At 36.3% G+C, this 16,895-nt stretch overlaps 1 protein-coding gene across 10 annotated transcripts in view; it reads right to left on the reverse strand.

The window, feature by feature from the left end:
* The window catches only part of TAFA5 (TAFA chemokine like family member 5), a 525,365-nt gene that overhangs the window by 210,413 nt on the left and 298,057 nt on the right, over positions 1–16,895 (reverse strand). The gene's annotated exons all lie outside the window — the stretch shown is intronic.

The following is a 16,895-nucleotide window of genomic DNA, read 5'->3' on the forward strand; positions in this document are numbered from 1 at the left end:
ACATTTTCTTCCAATTTAAGAACAAAGAATATTAGGCCCTACAGATTAAAAGATCCACTAAAAATGCAGCTATTTGATGAGATCCTCTATTTACATTTACTTACTAGGATCTACTAGTTAATTACGTTTTTCACTTATTATATGGCATGATTATTTTTAATTGTACACTGTTCTTTCATGCCTCTAATTCTTGTGTCCATAGATGAAGTACATTACATTAACACTAGTACCATTATTACAAAAAATGTAATTGATTTGGGGAAAAAACAAATAGGTGGGGAGCAGTATACCAGCTGAAAGCCTGCATTTAAAGTAGCCCAAGAGATGTGCAAACTGAACTCCCCTCATTGTCTTAACTTATTTTTGATATGCAGATTTAAGCAAATAAGCTCCCCCATATCTTTACAGAATAATTTTCATGTTTAAGATTAAAACATTTCAGAAACACTGTATGAAAGCCCCTCAGAATAATCACTGACCTAAGTGGTCTTTTGGCATATTAGAACTACAGGCATTGTTTCACCTGGGATTACCTTTTCGTCTATTAGAATTTAGTATGTAAATTTGTACTAGACATCCCAATGTTTGTTGCAAGCTGCCACTAGATTATCAAGCAAAAATAACCAAGCTCAACCTCCACTCCCAGGAATTCTTTCAACCTGTCCCTGGTTGTACTTCCATACTTTCCATACTTGCTAGACTTGCTAAATACCATGCTGATATTCAGAGAAGAGTCTTTACCTGGGTATTTTTTAATCTAAGAAAGATGGTATTTACTACTACTACTTCCAAATTAAAGTACGCCATTGCTGCTGTAAAAAAGTATTTCATTGCTATCATCTCCATCTAATATAATGTTTTCTTTTTACATAATTCTAGACATAAAAAGTAGAAGTTTTTGAATGTAAAGTACTGTGATAATTATAACAGATACACTGAGAGACACATGAGTTTATTCAGTAGCTGAGACAGCATTTATGCTGAAAGCTTAATTTGTTAAGGAAAAAAACCCAACAAAATCCAGAGCAAATATTGTTTGATCAGATTAAGTAGCCAAATATCTTTGTTTACATACCCACAAAGGAAACTATTTTATCTGTCATTCATTGCTTGATACATGCAAGCAATATAATTCAAATTCAAAATATAAAACAACACAAATACATAAAAATGCCTTCCATCTTACTTAACAGGTGCCTTAAATAGAAAATTCTATAAAAAATAAAAAACTTTGTCTTACATATGCTCAAATAGATCAGTCTCTGCAATTTTTCTAAAGCAGCCTCAGAAAAGATACCTTTGAGAAAATCTCAGATTACCAAAAGGATTTGATTTTATTATAGTTCAATATACTTTTACTTTCAAATTAGGCAACACAGTCATTTTTAAAACTAGTGAAGTAATAATTTATCTCATCATCTGACATCAAAACAAAGCTCTGGGGAAGCTTGTAAGAAAAGATACATAATCTTTAGCATACCAGGCTCATACCAGTTTGGAAAACACAACACTAATAAGAAAACAAAGGAAAAAGGCCAAAACTCAGGTTCCTGTGTAGAAAAATCTACTTTCAATTAAATATTTTTATTTATTTTGATTAAAAAATGAATGAAAAGTTTAAAATTGTACTAATAAGTTGGAATAAATTGAAAAATTAAAATAATTGACCTACTGCATGGGATTGGAGTATTGATGAAATATTGATGTTGATTTAGATAAAAAAGAGGGTGCTTCTGCCTTTGAGGCAGCTATCAGGATCCTCTTACCACTGACTGCTGAAGACCATTTACCAGTTATGAGTTATACTGGCATTCCAGCAGTTTTACTTCACTCACAGATCCTTTAAGAGGATTGAACAGTAAGGTAATATTCTAGAATGCACTTCAGCATTTGTCTTTACCGTACTAGGACTTCATATCCACATAGCTTCAGCTACCTACACTCAAATCAACGCTTCGACTTTTGATCAATTTAGAAAGTAAATCAGAGCAAAAAAGTGCCATCTGACTTGGGTAATAGTGTTGGACAGTCACAGTAGGACTCCAGGATTTCATGACCTGCACAACTCCCACTTTGGTTTTAACTTAAAGGGAGCTTTGATACAAAAATGCTCCAAATGTGCTCTGCTCCACCTACTTGAAGCAATACCACAGCTAGTATCAACAGAGAGGCTTAACCTAAATTCCTCCCACTTTAAAGAAATCTGAGTATCAATACATTGCTTTTAATGGGAACTTTCTACTCTATGGAACCCAAATCAACCAGATCCTTGAAGTAGAATTACCTTCTTCTCCCTTGCTTTCTTGAAGTGCACCCATCAAGTGATAGTTCACTTTTATACCTACCTACAGGTAAGTTTAACTAGAATAATTAAAAAAAAACAAAAAACAAACAAACAAAAAAAACCCAAACAAAAACAAACAAACAAACAAACAAACAAAAAAGAAAAACAGGACAAAAAACCAGAACAAAACAAAACCCCAAACTCACAAAACTAGTCAAAAACCTCTTAAAACACAAAAGTCTGAGCTGTTGGGTGAAACTTGAGATGCTTGTGAATAAATCTATCCCTGTTCACTGTTCTTAGACTAAAGTGACCTTTCTTCTAGCTCTCATTTTCAGTGTAATAATTTTAGTGAGTTTCTACCTTGACAGGCTGGAGGGATGGGCTGACAGGAACCTCATGAAGCTTAACAAAAGGGATGTGCAAAGCCCTGCACCTGGGGAGAAACAAACCTATCCCAAGTAAATGCTGGGGGATACCCAGATGGGGAACAGCTTGGTAGAAAAGAATCTGAAGGTCCTAGTAGATAACAATCTGACCATGAGCCAGCAATGTGTCCTTGCAGCCAAGAGGGCTAATGGTATCCTGGGCTGCCTTAGGAGGAGTATTTATTCCACTAACCATGTCTTAACCTAGCTGTGGAAACAGCAGATCCTTTCCTCTGCATATTTACATGTCAGTAACACAGATAAAATCATTACAAAATTTCAGAGAATTTAGAAGTAGCATAATTATCATCACTTCATCACAGTAGTGCAAACTACGCCACTACAATAAACCAATATGTACAGTATTTCAGTGCAGTATGAGCCAAAGGAAGCCGCATTTCCAGCAGTGGGAGATACAGATTTAATATTTAGTCTTTTTTCTCCTGAGGGGAATGTCAACTTTCCTGCCTTAATTCTCTTTGGCACGAAACAGTCGCTGGAAATACACCTGGTTCAACAGAGAATGTTACAACTAAATACTGAATTCTGCTCTAAAATAAGCAGCTCAATTTAAATACTGAATGTCTCTTCATATTTTTTGTATAATTTTTAATTATAATAATACATGCAATTACTAGTATGCAGTACTTTTCAGCTTCAGAATTCCACAGCCAAAATTAGATCATAATAAAATATTTCTTTGGAACTTTTTTTAATTTCAATAAAAGGTTCTCTTTCACTCCTTTTTAATGTGAATGTTCATTTTAAATGCATCCAATTTAAACACTATAGCACTTTGACAGTACATTACAATAAAACATAAAACTGACAGAATTAATTAATGAACAGTAATTACTGTAATTTACAGTAATTCTGTCTGACAGCATCTAATTACCAACAGAGCATCTCTATGACTATAAAGGTAAGCATTTTATTGCTTCTCATTTTTTAATGGGGAAATTGAGGCAAAAATGTTAATTAAGCCCAGAATACTGAAAAATTAGATGTCCAGAATTTAGTCTGGTATGTATCTGTGCTAGATTTAAAGCTTCTTTTTTTATTGGAATGGCTCATTAGTCTCTAGATTCTCCTATTGCTTCAGCATATTTTCAGAAACCAAACAGTCTGACTGGGAGGGATAAGAAAATTTTCCAAATGATATATTTTGCCAGTGTTTTAATTTCTCACAAGAGGGCAAATCCCAAATATTTAAGTGTAACTATTAGATTTTATATCAGCTTGGATGGATTATTCATCTGGAATTCAAGTATAGCAGGTTTCAGGCTTTTTTAGAGATTTTTCTTCTTCTCAAAACTCCGCAGGTCCCTTTCCATGGCGCTAATATCCAGCATCTTGTTCCCTAGTCTGTATGGAATCCAGGGTTGCCCTGTCCCAGTCAGTGAATCTAGCATTTGCCTTTGATAACCTTCATATGGTTGGTGATTGTCCAGCCCTCTAATTTGTTGAGGTCTTTCTGCAGGGCCTCTCTGTCTTTGAGGGGTCAACAGCTCCTCTCAACTTACTGTCATTAGCAAACTTGATATACCTTCAAGTTCTCTGTCCAAGTTGTTTACTAAGATGTTGAAGAGCACAGGGCTGAGGATGAAGCCTGGTAGAACCCCACTGGTGACAGTTCAACAGCCTGATGTCATCACATTTACCATAAACCTTTATGCCCAACCCGTGTGCCAGCTGCTCACCAATCACATGATGTGTTTATCCAGCTGTTATGCGCTGGACTTTTTGTGCAGAAGGACCCTGTGATAGACAGGGGGCTTTACTGAAATTGAAAAAAGTTGCTTGAGAGTCCAACCTTAAATCTCATGTTTTGTATTGTAAAAGTATATCAACAAATATAACCACCTAGAACTAATCCAAAATGCTTAACTAGATACAGAAAATGGCATACAGAATACCCTTCCTGATACCATTTTCCCAGACAATGGGGATGTTCCCATTGTATTCAGGAACAAAATATGCAAGTATGTGAGTAACTTGAGGAAAAAAACCCAGCACAACTGAATGAGATATTCAGACTGCTTTACTACTAGTATAATCACCCCACTCCTCTTCTTCTCCTCTTCATTAGAATATTAGCTTATCCCTTCCTGTCACAGCTTCACCTTCCGGTCCCAGAACCATTTCCCACTATAATGGGAGCATTTCCAATAAAGTACCATATTATACCATACTTCTATCAATACTACCCTGCCACTAAGTCTCTTTTTGGCAATATGAACAACAATAAATTAACAGAAAGATTAATTGTCATGTGTCCATAAAGTCACGTATATGTTTTTGAACATGTGACAAAATAAGCTTCTCACAGATATATTCCTTGGACACAGACATGTCAAAGAGAGAAGGAATTCCAAGGTTTGTATTTCCCCACCTGGGTACTTTCACTGTCTGTGATACACATTCCCACAACACAGGCCAGGGCAGCAACTGGGCTTCTCCTCAGTTCTCTGTTTACATAAGAGCCATGCCTTTCTCTGCTCTTGACTGTGGTGCTGTATTCCCCCCCTTTTCCCCGGGCCCTAGTCCTGGCCACTCCCTCAGGCTCTCGCTATTGGTTCCTGTACCCCAGCCCCACCCAGGTACCGCCCCTGTGATCTGACAAAACCCCCCTGTGCCCAGATCACCAGGGCTTTTTGCTTCTGGGAACTGGCTGGGCGGCATGTAACAATGAAAGTTCCTCTGAGGCCCACATGGAGAGACCCTTCTCACCTCCTTTACTGTTACCATGTTGCGGGGCTGACAGCTAGCGGGGGCAGGTATGCAGGGCCATCTGGAAGGACTATGGGAGAGCGGAATTGCTGCTCTGTCCTAAGCAGCCTCGCAGCGCTTCCCAAGAAAGCTGTGGCTTGCTAAACCAAACCAAGCACTGCAACACTTTACCAAAATGCAATGTAGCAAAAGTGCATTAAACAAACATGTTGGAAATATAGTAAAGACATAAATACCTCTGCAGTGGAAAATGAATGGTTTTCAAAGAAACACTATATTTCATCATGCTATGCAAATTGAACCTGTCCCCTTGGAATTCGCTGTTTCTTGGTTTCTGTTTAACACATGAATCTGCTTACTTTAACCAACAGCTGGAAAAAATGAATCACCTAGAACAAGACCTGTGAGACTGCATGAAGTCCTGCACGTACCATTGCACACTGCTTAATTCAAACATGCCATAAAGAGCAAAACTGCAAGTATTTTTCCAAAAGGTATGGAAAATTTGCACACATTGTTAGAATGTTCAAGAGTACAAATATTTCTTCTAATGTTGCCAAATAGTAGAGTCTATAAAATCACCTTACTATTTTTCTTTTTTGGGTAGGAAGGCAATATAGAAAGCTCCCTTTCTATTTTCCAGTACATGGCTAGTGCACAAATGCACAGAATCAGTCCCAAGTTCTCTCTGACACTGAAGAGAGAAAACTGAGACAGCACAAGAATATTTCAAAATCTAATTTCAATCTGATCAATGGTCTCTAGGCTTGGGTATAAAAGGCATTTGCAAGGCTTTCTCACTGGCTTTGTAACATTTACAGTTCTAATTGGATGTAATTAATAGATTACTTAAAATCTCTCCCGCATCTTCTTCCCCTTTTGGTTCACTAGCAGATGTATCCCGTACACATGCTGATATTCAGACATTCCTGTAAGTCTAGGAAACCGCTGACATTCCTACTATTCACACTGTTTGCACTGTGATAATGTAGCTGAACATGTAAGCAAAACAAAGACACAAAATGGCATCAGGATTTGGTGTGCATTATCCACTCACCTGCATGCACCTTTAGTGCAACCTCTTTCTTAGTCAAGTGCAAATTCTGCAGGATCTCCTTTTCTTTTGGAAATGAAGCAACCTTTCTGGGCCTCTTTTGTAGCATCAGCCACCCAAACGTGAACAGAGTGCAAATGGATATCGCTGTGACTCTGTCATGCTCACAAGAGCCAGCTCTAGTGCTTCTGTCACTATTCCTACCTTCACCAAGCTGCAGGAGAATAAAACCTGGCCTGAATTTAATCACGTTTAATTGAAGATACTGCCACCATTGTGGACAATACAGTCACCTAAGAAAAGTGTGATAAAGCAACCTGAAAGTCATGATTAGACTGCCTACACACCGCAGGTATAATTTGTGAAACTTGGCTGTCAGCAGCCTAACTACTTAACATTGCATGTTTGATGGGGAGCCCCACCAGACCCCATATAAATAAGACAGCAACAAAAGAAGGCACCTTTGAAAAGTTTAACAGCTGCTGAAGATTACAGTGTTCTCTTGTATTACAATATAATTCCCTATTTTATCTATGCAGAAGGTCACTCCATTTCATGGGGGAATCTAATATTCCAAAATCTAATTTCAATCTGATTAAGAACAAGAAAATTCAAATACTGAAAGGCTCATTTAAAAGGGACACATTTATTGGATGCATAAGCCCCGCAGCAGTTTGCATGGAAGTTCCAGGCCAAAAGGTCAGCTCCTGAAATGCTGCAACCTCACAAAGCTCAGATTTCTGTACTGACAATTTACCAGTGTAATTTATTAGTGATATTTTGGCCAAATTGGACAATTTCTGTGAAACATTCCTGTTTAACTATTCGCTATATTCCTACGAAATACAGAGATTTTTCTTTTCCTTCTGACTTTCCTCTACATTCCTGAGCTCTTCAGTTTCTCTGAACTATGCTTCCACCACTCAGGAACCACTTCACTGCTTAAGGACAAATGGAATGCCATATAACACTTAAACAAAGCAAGCCTGGTAGTGAGAAGCAATATATTGTATTAGCCCTGTTGATCAAACTTATCTAGACAAGCTAGCAGACTCAAAACCTTTTCTTTGGGACAAAAGAGGACGACAAAAACTCCTCATTTGAATTCAACTTGGATTTACAGTAGAACTTCATAGTACCATTCTGGAAGGAGGTAGCAGCCTTGGAATGCAGTTCATGCAGACTTGCATTAGCTTCATGCTGTGGCAGCTGCAAAAGAGCTGCAGTGCAAGTGAAAATCAGGGTTTTCTTTTTCTTACAATTGCAAGGATCAATTTCAAATCAAGACTACCTGTGAAATCAAGAACTTGAAATAAAGCAGCAAAGTGAATTCTAAGGCCTTCAGAAATCAACACTTTTCTTTTTATGTGCTTTTATATGTTTTATAGAATAACACTGCATAAAGCTTAAAGAATTTTGAGAAAACGTATTTCATGGTGATACAAAAGAGCTGCATAACAAAATACAACACACTCATTGCTCAGAAATAACAGACATTTCTTCCAGTGAGGGGTAGATACAATGTGGGGCAGCCCATGAATTTCATCTGGTAGCTGTCAATTTAAGTAAAAACATAAGAAATAAAGAGAAAAAAAAAAAATCTTGGTTTATAAGCAACTTGCTAAAGCACAATGCTTCAAACCTGCGTTTTAGATGTCATTTCACTAACTTTTTTATCCCCTGTAATCCATCAACATGACACTTGAAAGCTAGACTCTAATCTTTTAAATTAATATTTTAAAAAGATTGCAAGTGTTTTTGTTTGACTCCTTGGAAATGCTTTTTGTTTTAATGAATAGAAGGCAGACCTCAAGATGTGAATTCATAATTTTATTGGTGCACTGCTGACATTTCTTTCTTGACTTAAGAACACCAAGATACTATAATTGCAGTTAGTTTATTTCTCTTATCACATACTGGCTATCAGTACATTTCAGATATGGTTTATCTGGATTAAAAACTACCACTAGTCAAGTCCCAATAGCAGTGTTCATAATAATTTATTTTACTAAATTATAATTCAATGTGGGACATTCTTAACAGCATTATCAACTTATGGGATAGAAAACATGAAGTACAACAGTGTTCACAAAACAGGCCACAAAAGTTTTACCATTTTCGGATTTATGCTTGCTACATAAAATATTTTGAAATGAGAAAATACTTATTTGTTAGAAAACAATGAATTCAGAGCATGAAAAATTCTTTATTCTGTGATTTCTACTTAGGTGAATTTTGACAAGTCTAGAAGTTCAAACTCCCCTGGTAAAAGAGGGAAGTATTTCAATCCAGCTAATGCAGCATCCTTGGGAGTACAAAGAGCATGTCCTTATATAAGAAAGCCTGAAAGACTCGAAGGATCAAAGTTGAAGAGTAAGACGGTGCTGCAAACCCAGTGTTAACCGAGTATGGATTTGTGGGGTTTACCCTGGACTAGATCTATTCTGGCTCAATGCTCGTAACCATTACACTTGATGCCATCAGACAAAATATCTTCCAGCTGAGTTTTTGTTTAAAAAGAATTTAGCTTGCAAGCTCTCAGAGAGGTCTGCAATGTAATGTAGAACATGTTAAAAATGGGGATGATTGGGAGATTTGCTCTGAAAATGCTTTAATGCACTGTGCATCTCATCTGTGATTTTTGGATACACATACCTGAAGAATATCTTGATCCTATGACCCTTGCCTGTATTCAGTGACAGGAGGAACAATCCATGAGAGGTGTAAGTCTTCTAGACACACTGGAAGTCTTTAAAATGCCTTTTCATTCCAGTGGGTGAGAATTACAGACCTCACCTGTCCCTACCTGCTCCCCTCTGGCATTTTTGACAGCAAGGCAGCTGAGTCTCATAGAGTACAATTGGTAGATGTTTTTATTATATCACAATGCCCTAGAAACAAGGGAGTAGTGCCGTCCCTTTTGGCATCAAGTCAAAACTTATCAGGCTGAAGAAGACTCTGAGTCTCTCCTACTTAGATCAGTGCTGCAATTAGCTGAAAGGTGGGTGAGGACTGCCACTACTTTATTTTGCAGTCCTGATATTTTGGGCTCATTCAATATTGAGATGAGATTATTATGTAGCTAGAGAATGCTATAGCTCTAAATAACCAATCACGATTTATTTCTTTTCTACTCTTGGTTCATTACTTGCAGCCATATCTTTTCCCACTAAAAGTCCCCTTAAATGGTTTCTAATTTGTTGGTACAGTTTCACCACTAACTGTGAGGGAAAGAGGAAAGATTTTCACACTTCCAATTGAGTGCTACATCACCTTGTCTTAGCAAATGACCAAAAATAAATCAATTGTAGTTTGCTCTACCTAAAGAGACAAATCATTCTAATCAAAGTGGTGATTCAACAGACTACAGCCTAGTGAGGTGCTTGGTTTGTTTTTTTCTTTCATTAGACTAACTAAAGGTTTTGTTCCTTTAATCTTTATTCATTATGTGACAGAATCCTATTTATTCTAGTGCCATATGGCACTAGAATAAATATCAACTTACTTTTTACTTGTTTAATAAGTCCTTGTTTAACAAAAACTAGAATACTGCCCATTGGTCTTATAAGCCTTCTAATCAATGCAACAACTTAGTGTAAAAAAACCCCAAATCTATCATGTTCTTTTCTTTTAAAATAAAGAAAGATAGAATAGACAGGACCACTCTAAAGAAGTGACATTTAGTGATGTTCCACAGTAGATCTAAGAAATCCCCCAAACACATGCATTTTTTTTTCTACCAACACTGAAATAAAATAAATATGTAGAAGACATTTTTTGGTGAACAAAATATTCTGAACCATTTTCGTTCACCAAAACCACAACTTTCAATGTTTATTTTATCATTTAAGATAAATTAAAGCATTGAGAAATTTTCAGTATAAATTTATACAACAAGAAGGTCATTCTGAAGGAGATGATGCTTTCCTATTGGGAATGAATTTATGTATATGCTGGCTATTGTATGGACTGCCATTACTTGATTAGGATTTGATTATGCTTGATTACACTTGTTAGAAAGTTCTTACCAAAAAATGCTTCTTTGCAATTTTAAAATGTGTTTGTTTGCATCTTAATTCTATTTGTAATAGCTTGAAGAATAACTAAGATTATATCACATCAAAAATAAATAGATGATACAGCCTCAGTAGTTTTCAAAGATAATTCATTTGAAAGTTGGAAGAATGGTTCTGCATACAGCTGAGGTCATTGGACAATTTATGATCTTTTATGAAAACCAGGTACACTTTCATCTGAAAATGAAGATATTCTAGTTTGGATAATAGAAAAATCTACAAAGCCATTTACTATTCAACTTTAGTCTTTTGTGATAGCTATTAATGATAAAAGTTCATAATTAGCAAATTTTTAATTAAATAATAGTAAAAGCATAACGATATGCCACTATTAATGCTTTAAGGATCCCTCCCAAACATATTTTAACTCTTTTTTCCTAGAATTTATGAATATTTTCCAAAGCAGCAAGCAGAAGTATTTGCCCTGTTTTGGTCTGGTTTTGATAAAGATCCTAATCCCTTTCAAGACAACATCAAAATGTCTGATTAATTAAGTGAGTAAAGGATTTTACCCAGAAAGCAAATAACAAACACATCCACAATGTCTTAAAATTTCACACTTAAAATGAGATTAATTGCTGTCTCATCCCAATCTTCAATATGAGAGTATGCTATTATTATTAGGTACAACAAACTCCTAGTTCAAGCTATTGCATGTTACATCATTTGGACAATGTGTCCTTAAAAATAAAGACAAAAAGTAATTCATCTTCTGAAACCACAAACATTAAAGAAAAGAAGTTCAAAGAAACAGCAATAATGTGAAAACTTAATGGGCCACATTCCCTGGAAACACCACTCTAGGGCAGTTTCTACAAAAATTAATTCAGCCCATTTCTTTGTGTTTCATGACTTCTATTGAAACATGATAAGAATGACAAAGAAGTAAAAAAAAGTAATGTCTCTAATATCTGACAGACAACAGCGACAAGGAGATTTTAAACTGTATTTACATACAACTAACAAATGTTTTTACTTGAGCTTCCATCCTGCAAAAGCTTATGTTTGTCCATCCTGGTAGTTTTGCTAATGCCAATGAGATTACAAATGTTTTCAAAACTAGAGACTTGAACCTTGTGTATTCCAGCAGACATTTTTGCTTATAAATAGTTGTATATTGAAAACAATCGATCTTTTAATCAGTGTTCCTGTTATAGCATGCTTTTACTCATCTAGCACCCAGTAAAAGCTAGAGGCTCCTCTGACTGGCATAAATTCTATCAGTGAAAACCAGACATGTACAGACAACTTTGTCTGCAGTGTCAGCTGAAAAATAGAATGTGTATCCCCAACTAACTCAGTTATGCTGGAAAATCACAAGTACACTTGGACTTATTTCTACTTGTTTAACATTACACAAATATTTACAAATGACAATATATATTCCCAGAGGAAAAAAGAAAAAAAAAGAGAGAGAAAAAAAAAGTTTTTGAATGCAAATTGAAAACTAACGAATCAGTTGAATAATTCTGGCATCTCACTGTGTTTAACTATAATACTGAAGAAACTGCTAATAGCTCAAGAACAGACAACTGAGGAAGTAAAGAGCTAGCAGCAGGAGGTGTCTGTAGTAGATGCAGCATTAGTTTCAGTGATAATCTAGACTTTCCAGCCTCACAATATATCCTAAACCCTTTAACTGATTGTAGAATTCAGAAAGATAATAAAAATTAGGAGTGCTTCAACAGCAAAGTAAAATTCCTCTATAAGCAATTGGTAATTCCAACCAGCACTGAACAGACATATATACATAGGATATATTTCAAATTTTCCACTGTATCATACTTTAAAAAGGTACACAAGCCTCAGCCTGATCTAGCCTCCTCCCCAAGTTTTCCTCCCTCAATGTGGAATTCTGTCTGAGATGTTACCTGAGAATATCTGAGCTACCTGAGAATGAGAAACCATTCTTCCTGAACAACTAACTTCCTGTCCCTTCAAAAAAACCTTACTTCTGTTTTGTTGGTTCTGGTGGTATTAATAAATTGATAGTGAAATGGATCCAGAAAAAAATACCCTACAATTCAAAGCAAATTTAAGTATCTCAAATTACAATGGCCAATGTAAGAGCTCTGGATATTTATGAAGTATTCCATAATTTACTATCTTGATAAAATATTTTATTATAACAAACATTTTATTATAAAATACTCAATATTATTGCTTAAGCACCTAGGGCTGATGGGGTCAGGAAAATTTTAAAAGATTGTTTGAAATATATACAAGAGTGAAATTAGGAAAATTAAAAAAACAATTTTGACTGTATTAAGAGAGAACAATGTCCTTGGTTTGTTTCTGGACAATTTCTAATGGTTCTGTGCTCCTCAACAGGCAGCTGATAATGGGTTCAGATGTTATAAGTCTCTGAGATGTTCTGCAGGGGAAAAAAACAAATGAGCAAACAAAGAAACAAAAAACAGCCTACAAAAAATATTTAGCAAATTAAAGGTTTCAGCACCTAAATTCTCTAAAGCTACCAAACATGCTTCCTTTCCTTCATGATCTCCCTACAAATTAATGATCTTTGAGGAAAACTCCTTTATGACAGGATAGCAGCTTCATTATAAAGGAGAATTTTCCTCACAATTTACTGTTACTACTGAAATCTGAAAGAGAGAAAAGTAGCACGAGGTAGTGGAATAAGTCAGCATAAGAAGGATTGAGATGGGCAACAGAGACCAGGTGGATATGTAACCCCAGCAGGATATTGCCTCATAAAACTTGAGAATCCTTCTACTGGAAGATAACCTGAAAAAACTGAAAAATATGTCATGTATTTTTAGGGGCTGATACAAATAACCAAAGACTGTCACCAGTAACTTTGTAGGAAAGATTGATTAAATGATTTGCAATATCTAGGAAACTTGTAGCTCTAGCAGGAAAATCATCCAGTATCCTTTCTTACCACCTTTGCCTTGAGGGCATTCTTCCCCCACCCAATCCACCTGAAATTCCTTGCTTTTCATCAAATCCCTCCTAACAAAGAAAAAGTGTGGCATAGACCCTGTGGGTTCTTCCATAATTTTCAGCTCATGTGAAGACCAAGTTCCTTTTGTAGATCATGCTTTTTATAGAGAGCAGGGAAGAGGTTTGTGGGAAAGGTAATGTGTAGTGGCAGCCATCATCACTTACGGGATGTGCTCCGTACCTTTCCTGACATTAGAATATTTGATTCATAACCCTGGCATTTCATATTGTTTTAGGGTCTCTGTAAATCAATAATGAAAACAAGATTTGGGCATTTTTAGTAGCTTACCTTTATTCAAAATGGAAGGGCCTCAGCTGACTTTTGCACTCATACATTCTGAAACACACGATGGGTTTGCGAACTCCACATAGATAGTGTCAAAGCATAATGGTTATGAAAATTATTTTAAAACTTTGCTTTTGGTCTCTGAAAGAATCTTAATCAAGTAAAAATAAATACTAACTACTAAAAATACTGATTTTTTTTCCTAAAAAAATTATTATTATGCATATTAGTAATTAGAAATAATAAATCACCTATTGTTTTTCCCCAGCTTTTGCAAGTAATCCAAAATGTGACGGTAGTATTAATTAAACTGATCCACCTGTGGCTTTCACTCAAAACTATATAGAGTTATAGACTATAACTAGACTTTTGGTCTAGTTTAAAAACACATTAATTCATCTAAGAATAAGACGTGTTTCATCTCAATAGCAAAGTGTCAATTGTGGACAATGATGCTTAGAAATGATGGAAAGATCTGCCTGAGTGAGTATGCATGGCAATGGACTCAGGCAAGCCATTCCTAATACCTTGGGAAGACACATCAACATCGTACCTCTAATGTGAATGTCCCTTCACAATGAATTAGCAGCCACAACAAGGCAGCAGCTCATCTCCAGGTGCACACCACTGCAAGGCTTCCTCCACAGCTGATGACCAAGTGGCCATGGGCAGTGGTAAGCCAGGAAATCCATGGTTATTACAGACCAACATGAGTAGGACATCAAGGAAAATAATCACAGCCTTAGATCATTACAAAATAAGTGCAAATTTGATGGAACAGGCATTTTCTCTCACCACACTCTAAAAATAAGAGAAGTGAAAAATTAAAAATAGGGGCAAGCTTTGGATCAGGTGCAGAGGACCTTGGAAGAGTCACCAAAGAAGAAGGGGGAGAGAAACAGGAAGTGCTAAGGACATAAGAGGGTAATAAGAGCTGTGGCTGCTGGGGAGGGATGGAGTGGACATCCTTCAAATTCATACATGGTTGACCCAAGGGAGGGAGAACACTTCTTACTACACCAGAGGTCCATGATAAGAGAATACAGGGAACAGAACAGAGGGCACCATATACCCACTTTGTAACACATAGCACCTTAATATTACAGATGAGGAAGTACCCTGGGAGCAATCAAAGAGGAGTAAAGAGCTACCCTATTTCAATTGTTCTAGATCTGACCTATGTGAGTTGTAGTGTAACTAAACTGCTTCTTTTGCATGCAAAACTAAAGAGCAAGTCAAATATTTGACTTATGTTAAGTAAATAATTTCCGTAAGAGGAAGACTATCTTTTATAACGCTACCAAATTCTATGCAGAAAAAGAAGTAGTTTGCTTTCAAAATTACTGGCTATTGGGTGAATCGACAACTCAGTCTTTGACTAGATTATGAATATACAAATTTACCCATTAAACATGGTGGGCTGCACACACTGTAAGTCAGAGTTCACATCCATTCACATTCAGCAAGACAGAATATCTTCATATTTACATGTAAACATGGAGGGATACTAACTCTGCCCTAGTTTCTGAATTTTAATACATATGAAATTTGATCCAGAATCATTGCAACTAACCAAAAGATATGCTTACCTTTTTGTAGACTCCAATCAGGTGATTAATTCTTCCTTATATTTATCTGAATTGGAAGGTTTTGTCCATCGTCTCAGGGACCTGAGACTTTTCAATGGATGAAATGAGATGATGTAGCTATTGTGAACCATGACTATCACTATACAATTTCAGAGGGATAGAAAACCAGGGCATTGTGGATGCTAAAAGGCAGGAGCAGAGGAATTTTCCTGTGAAACTTCTCTTTCTCATGAGAGAGCAGTTAGAGAAATCCAGCTTCTCACAGCTTCTCTGTGAAAGCTTTCATTCTCATGTGAACGGGATGGACAACAGTTTAGAGAATGTAAACCATTTCTACACCTGCAAGTTGTTTTGAGAACTGTGAAAATTATTTTCCTTCTCTAAGAATAATATTTGGGAATAGGTGTCTTACTGCTCAACCTATCACCTTGAGAGGTGGTGGGTCAGTAGGCCAATCATGTAATTTCTCTTTTGCGAACCATGCTATAAAAGCTATGGGTGATTAAACGAGGTCGCTTCGGCCACATCATCTGACCTGGACTTGTGTCGTGATTTTCACTGTTCCCTGCGTGCAACAGAGACATGGCATATGCTGTGAATCCTAACAGTGTCACAATGTGGCAATGAAACAGCACAGTAAGACTGTTGCTGTGAATAAAGAAGGCAAGACTATCCTTACACTGAGGTGAGTATGGTGCCTTTTTCCAAGTTGCACTTTGTTTCATAATGAACACAAAACTCATTATATCTTATTACCACCTTAAACCTTGACCAAAACCAGACAGCAATTGCAATTAGTAACAGTAATCCTTAAAGGTGTATAATCCTCATCAGTGAAGAAGACACAATTCACTCCAGTCAGACACAGGGAAATGAGAAGTGCCTGTTCTTTCACCAGGCTTAGGACAACCCTTCAGCTCCCACAGAGTGACACTGCCACAAATAATTTTTTTTTTCTGAGAAATTTCTCCATGCCATTCTGCAAATGACTTCTTAACTGATGACGTTAATTTTGTTTTCAAACCATGTTAGTTTTCCAATTCCTAGATTAAAATGGCCATTTTCAGTCAGTTTCACTTTGCCTGAAACCAGCTACAAGGGTGGTGTACTAATTAGGCTGTACTTTCCAGAAACAATTTAATGAAAAAGTATATTTATTTAGATAGGCCTATTTTGAGTCTTTTGCCATAAAATACCATGTGCTAGTCAGGCTGCATTCAAAACTGAAATGATTATGTATGATTTAAAACAAGAATGTTTTTAAACTATAAGGAAAGAAATGCACTATGTACAGCTTGAGATATAGCCACTTACAACTTTTTTTTAAGGCAAATTTAATTATTTTTATCTGCCCTGATATAAAATGTTAGTATAAGAAATTAATCTCTACAATCTCCTTGTAAGAGATAAGAATGTTCTGTAATTCGTGTACCATCTGATATGAGTATGCATGAATAGATACTTAAGGTAGAGCAGCTTCT

The sequence above is a fragment of the Corvus kubaryi genome, unplaced genomic scaffold (assembly GCF_017639235.1).
Source record: "Corvus kubaryi isolate FWS band 111438036 unplaced genomic scaffold, C.kubaryi_AGA036_p1.0 137, whole genome shotgun sequence".
NCBI classification, from domain to species: Eukaryota; Metazoa; Chordata; class Aves; order Passeriformes; family Corvidae; genus Corvus; species Corvus kubaryi.